The sequence below is a fragment of the Choloepus didactylus genome, chromosome 3 (assembly GCF_015220235.1).
Source record: "Choloepus didactylus isolate mChoDid1 chromosome 3, mChoDid1.pri, whole genome shotgun sequence".
NCBI classification, from domain to species: domain Eukaryota; kingdom Metazoa; phylum Chordata; class Mammalia; order Pilosa; family Megalonychidae; genus Choloepus; species Choloepus didactylus.
This window is the reverse complement of record NC_051309.1, coordinates 80743542-80750450: the sequence shown is the minus strand read 5'-3', so window position 1 is coordinate 80750450 and position 6909 is coordinate 80743542.

The window sequence follows — 6909 nt, the reverse complement described above, 5'->3', positions numbered from 1 at the left end:
GCCCTACTGGAGATACTCAAGGGAGCCCTACAGACAGAGAAACAAAGAAAGGACAGAGAGACTTGGAGAAAGGTTCAGTACTAAAGAGATTCGGTATGGGTACAATAAAGGATATTAATAGAGAGAGGGGAAAAATATGACAAACATAAACCAAAGGATAAGATGGCTGATTCACGAAATGCCTTCACGGTTATAACGTTGAATGTAAGTGGATTAAACTCCCCAATTAAAAGATATAGATTCGCAGAATGGATCAAAAAAAATGAACCATCAATATGTTGCATACAAGAGACTCATCTTAGACACAGGGACACAAAGAAACTGAAAGTGAAAGGATGGAAAAAATATTTCATGCAAGCCACAGCCAAAAGAAAGCAGGTGTAGCAATATTAATCTCAGATAAAATAGACTTCAAATGCAGGGATGTTTTGAGAGACAAAGAAGGCCACTACGTACTAATAAAAGGGGCAATTCAGCAAGAAGAAATAACAATCGTAAATGTCTATGCACCCAATCAAGGTGCCACAAAATACATGAGAGAAACACTGGCAAAACTAAAGGAAGCAATTGATGTTTCCACAATAATTGTGGGAGACTTCAACACATCACTCTCTCCTATAGATAGATCAACCAGACAGAAGACCAATAAGGAAATTGAAAACCTAAACAATCTGATAAATGAATTAGATTTAACAGACATCTACAGGACATTACATCCCAAATCACCAGGATACACATACTTTTCTAGTGCTCATGGAACTTTCTCCAGAATAGATCATATGCTGGGACATAAAACAAGCCTCAATAAATTTAAAAAGATTGAAATTATTCAAAGCACATTCTCTGACCACAATGGAATACAATTAGAAGTCAATAACCATCAGAGACTTAGAAAATTCACAAATACCTGGAGGTTAAACAACACACTCCTAAACAATCAGTGGGTTAAAGAAGAAATAGCAAGAGAAATTGCTAAATATATAGAGACGAATGAAAATGAGAACACAACATAACAAAACCTATGGGATGCAGCAAAAGCAGTGCTAAGGGGGAAATTTATAGCACTAAACGCATATATTAAAAAGGAAGAAAGAGCCAAAATCAAAGAACTAATGGATCAACTGAAGAAGCTAGAAAATGAACAGCAAACCAATCCTAAACCAAGTAGAAGAAAAGAAATAACAAGGATTAAAGCAGAAATAAATGACATAGAGAACAAAAAAACAATAGAGAGGATAAATATCACCAAAAGTTGGTTCTTTGAGAAGATCAACAAGATTGACAAGCCCCTAGCTAGACTGACAAAATCAAAAAGAGAGAAGACCCATATAAACAAAATAATGAATGAAAAAGGTGACATAACTGCAGATCCTGAAGAAATTAAAAAAATTATAAGAGGATACTATGAACAACTGTATGGCAACAAACTGGATAATGTAGAGGAAATGGACAATTTCCTGGAAACATATGAACAACCTAGACTGACCAGAGAAGAAATAGAAGACCTCAACCAACCCATCACAAGCAAAGAGATCCACTCAGTCATCAAAAATCTTCCCACAAATAAATGCCCAGGCCAGATGGCTTCACAGGGGAATTCTACCAAACTTTCCAGAAAGAACTGACACCAATCTTACTCAAACTCTTTCAAAACATTGAAGAAAATGGAACACTACCTAACTCATTTTATGAAGCTAACATCAATCTAATACCAAAACCAGGCAAAGATGCTACAAAAAAGGAAATCTACCGGCCAATCTCCCTAATGAATATAGATGCAAAAATCCTCAACAAAATACTTGCAAATCGAATCCAAAGACACATTAAAAAAATCATACACCATGACCAAGTGGGGTTTATTCCAGGCATGCAAGGATGGTTCAACATAAGAAAATCAATCAATGTATTACAACACATTAACAAGTCAAAAGGGAAAAATCAATTGATCATCTCAATAGATGCTGAAAAAGCATTTGACAAAATCCAACATCCCTTTTTGATAAAAACACTTCAAAAGGTAGGAATTGAAGGAAACTTCCTCAACATGATAAAGAGCATATATGAAAAACCCACAGCCAGCATAGTACTCAATGGTGAGAGACTGAAAGCCTTCCCTCTAAGATCAGGAACAAGACAAGGATGCCCGCTGTCACCACTGTTATTCAACATTGTGCTGGAAGTGCTAGCCAGGGCAATCTGGCAAGACAAAGAAATAAAAGGCATCCAAATTGGAAAAGAAGAAGTAAAACTGTCATTGTTTGCAGATGATATGATCTTATATCTAGAAAACCCTGAGAAATCGACGATACAGCTAGTAGAGCTAATAAACAAATTTAGCAAAGTAGCGGGATACAAGGTTAATGCACATAAGTCAGTAATGTATCTATATGCTAGAAATGAACAAACTGAAGAGACACTCAAGAAAAAGATACCATTTTCAATAGCAACTAAAAAAATCAAGTACCTAGGAATAAACTTAACCAAAGATGTAAAAGACCTATACAAAGAAAACTACATAACTCTACTAAAAGAAATAGAAGGAGACCTTAAAAGATGGAAAAATATTCCATGTTCATGGATAGGAAGACTAAATGTCATTAAGATGTCAATTCTACCCAAACTCATCTACAGATTCAATGCAATCCCAATCAAAATTCCAACAACCTACTTTGCAGACTTGGAAAAGCTAGTTATCAAATTTATTTGGAAAGGGAAGATGCCTCGAATTGCTAAAGACACTCTAAAAAAGAAAAACGAAGTGGGAGGACTTACACTCCCTGACTTTGAAGCTTATTATAAAGCCACAGTTGCCAAAACAGCATGGTACTGGCACAAAGATAGACATATAGATCAATGGAATCGAATTGAGAATTCGGAGATAGACCCTCAGATTTATGGCCGACTGATCTTTGATGAGGCCCCCAAAGTCACTGAACTGAGTCATAATGGTCTTTTCAACAAATGGGGCTGGGAGAGTTGGATATCCATATCCAAAAGAATGAAAGAGGACCCCTACCTCACCCCCTACACAAAAATTAACTCAAAATGGACCAAAGATCTCAATATAAAAGAAAGTACCATAAAACTCCTAGAAGATAATGTAGGAAAACATCTTCAAGACCTTGTATTAGGCGGCCACTTCCTAGACTTTACACCCAAAGCACAAGCAACAAAAGAGAAAATAGATAAATGGGAACTCCTCAAGCTTAGAAGTTTCTGCACCTCAAAGGAATTTCTCAAAAAGGTAAAGAGGCAGCCAACCCAATGGAAAAAAATTTTTGGAAACCATGTATCTGACAAAAGACTGATATCTTGCATATATAAAGAAATCCTACAACTCAATGACAATAGTACAGTCGGCCCAATTATAAAATGGGCAAAAGATATGAAAAGACAGTTCTCTGAAGAGGAAATACAAATGGCCAAGAAACACATGAAAAAATGTTCAGCTTCACTAGCTATTAGAGAGATGCAAATTAAGACCACAATGAGATACCATCTAACACCGGTTAGAATGGCTGCCATTAAACAAACAGGAAACTACAAATGCTGGAGGGGATGTGGAGAAATTGGAACTCTTATTCACTGTTGGTGGGACTGTATAATGGTTCAGCCACTCTGGAAGTCAGTCTGGCGGTTCCTTAGAAAACTAGATATAGAGTTACCATTCGATCCAGCGATTGCACTTCTCGGTATATACCCGGAAGATCGGAAAGCAGTGACACGAACAGATATCTGCACGCCAATGTTCATAGCAGCATTATTCACAATTGCCAAGAGATGGAAACAACCCAAATGTCCTTCAACAGATGAGTGGATAAATAAAATGTGGTATATACACACGATGGAATACTACGCGGCAGTAAGAAGGAACGATCTCGTGAAACATATGACAACATGGATGAACCTTGAAGACATAATGTTGAGCGAAATAAGCCAGGCACAAAAAGAGAAATATTATATGTTACCACTAATGTGAACTTTGAAAAATGTAAAACAAATGGTTTATAATGTAGAATGTAGGGGAACTAGCAATAGAGAGCGATTAAGGAAAGGGGAACAATAATCCAAGAAGAACAGATAAGCTATTTAACGTTCTGGGGATGCCCAGGAATGACTATAGTCTGTTAATTTCTGATGGATATAGTAGGAGCAAGTTCACAGAAATGTTGCTATATTAGGTAACTTTCTTGGGGTAAAGTAGGAACATGTTGGAAGTTAAGCAGTTATCTTAGGTTAGTTGTCTTTTTCTTACTCCCTTGTTATGGTCTCTTTGAAATGTTCTTTTATTGTATGTTTGTTTTCTTTTTAACTTTTTTTTTCATACAGTTGATTTAAAAAAGAAGGGAAAGTTAAAAAAAAAAAAAAAAAGAAAACAAGGAAAAAAAAAAAAGATGTAGTGCCCCCTTGAGGAGCCTGTGGAGCATGCAGGGGTATTGGCCTACCCCACCTCCATGGTTGCTAACATGACCACAGACATAGGGGACTGGTGGTTTGATGGGTTGAGCCCTCTACCACAGGTTTTACCCTTGGGAAGACGGTTGCTGCAAAGGAGAGGCTAGGCCTCCCTATGGTTGTGCCTAAGAGCCTCCTCCCGAATGCCTCTTTGTTGCTCAGATGTGGCCCTCTCTCTCTGGCTAAGCCAACTTGAAAGGTGAAATCACTGCCCTCCCCCCTACGTGGGATCAGACACCCAGGGGAGTGAATCTCCCTGGCAACGTGAAATATGACTCCCGGGGAGGAATGTAGACCTGGCATCGTGGGACAGAGAACATCTTCTTGACCAAAAGGGGGATGTGAAAGGAAATGAAATAAGCTTCAGTGGCAGAGAGATTCCAAAAGGAGCCGAGAGGTCACTCTGGTGGGCACTCTTATGCACACTTTAGACAACCCTTTTTAGGTTCTAAAGAATTGGGGTAGCTGGTGGTGGATACCTGAAACTATCAAACTACAACCCAGAACCCATGAATCTCGAAGACAGTTGTATAAAAATGTAGCTTATGAGGGGTGACAATGGGATTGGGAAAGCCATAAGGACCACACTCCACTTTGTCTAGTTTATGGATGGATGAGTAGAAAAATAGGGGAAGGAAACAAACAGACAAAGGTACCCAGTGTTCTTTTTTACTTCAATTGCTCTTTTTCACTCTAATTATTATTCTTGTTATTTTTGTGTGTGTGCTAATGAAGGTGTCAGGGATTGATTTAGGTGATGAATGTACAACTATGTAATGGTACTGTAAACAATTGAAAGTACGATTTGTTTTGTATGACTGCGTGGTATGTGAATATATCTCAATAAAATGAAGATTAAAAAAAAAATGTCACTATCAGCTGCACTGAGTTCCTTCTGTTTGTCAGCTCATTTATATGGCTCCACTGATCAAGGCCCACCCTGAATGGGTAGGGCTACACCTCCATGGAAATATCTCATCAGAGTTATCACCTACAGTTGGGTGGGGCACATTTCCATGCAAACAACCTAATCCAAATGTTCCAACTTAATCCCCACTACTATGTCTGCCCCACAAGATTGCATCATTCCAACCAGCACACATAATACACACAAATCGGCACAGACCTGTACAGCCAATTCCTTCTGGACAACTCCACCTAAATGTTCCATGAGCCTCTCAGATGTAACATGTCCAAATGCATCAATCATTTCTCTCTCAACTTGCTCCTTCTCCTAATTTCTCTATCTCAGGTTTGTACTACAGTTCTCTACCCTGTCATCTAAGCTTAACTCCATCACTTCCCTCCCTCCCATATCCCATCAATTTCTAGATCTTGAGGATTCTACTTTCTAAATATCTCTAATCAATCCCTTCTTCTCCAACACCACTCCCACTGCTGAAAATGCAAGCCTTCACCATGCATGGCCACCTTCTGCTATAACCTCCACTTCCTTGAGGCCCTTGCCTCTAGTTTGGCTCAGCAGTTCCATACACCACAAGCATCCAGAATGATCTATCTAAAATGCAAATCTGACTGTGTCATTTCTCTACCTAAATCCCTTAAGTGACTCCTTAAACCTATAGCAAAAAGTCCATGCTCTTTAACATTGAATACCAGGCCCTCCATGAGCTGTCCCCTGCTCATTGTCCCACAAACTGCTCTATACTTACCATACTGTTCCTGATTTGGACCTTTTGCCCTCATTACTCCCCCTTTCTGGCATACCATCTCCCAAGTTCCAATGATTCGTTTTGAACTTTATCTCATTTGATCTATCAGCAGCATTTGACACCGTCCATGACCCTACTCTCTCCTGGTTTTCCTCATTCTTAGTCTTCTCATCTCCCTGAACTCTGAAATTTGGAGTGTACTCAGGTTCAGTTCTTGAATTTCTTCTCCCTCTACAGTCACCTTTTGTTGATCTCATCCTGTGTCATGATATTAAATACACTCTATATGTCAGAGGCTCTTAAAGTTTTATCTCCAGCTCAGACTGACCCTCTAACACTTGGATATTTAATGGGCACGTCAAACTTAACCATTTCCAAAATAAACTCTTTAGGTTCCCAACAGAACCTGTTCCTCTTCTGGTCTATCCTATCTGATTAAAAGCCAATTCCAGTCCACCAGTTTGTTCAGGCAAAACAAAACAAAACAAAAGCAGAAACAAACCTCTTGGGCTAATCCTTGATTTTCTCTCTCACTTCCCACATCCTATCTACCAGCAAAACTTGCTGACTTTACCTTTAAAATATATCCAGAATTGTGCCCTTTCTTATTCCTCCATTGCTATCAACTAGTCCAAGCCTATTATTTCTCACTGCTTTCCCCACTCTTTCCTTTGTCTCTGTAATCTTTTACAGCAAATCTCAAACTTTTGTTTTTCCCATTCAGGGACCTTTTACTCTTAAACTCTGTTGAAGATCCCCAAGAGTATTTGCCTATGCAAGT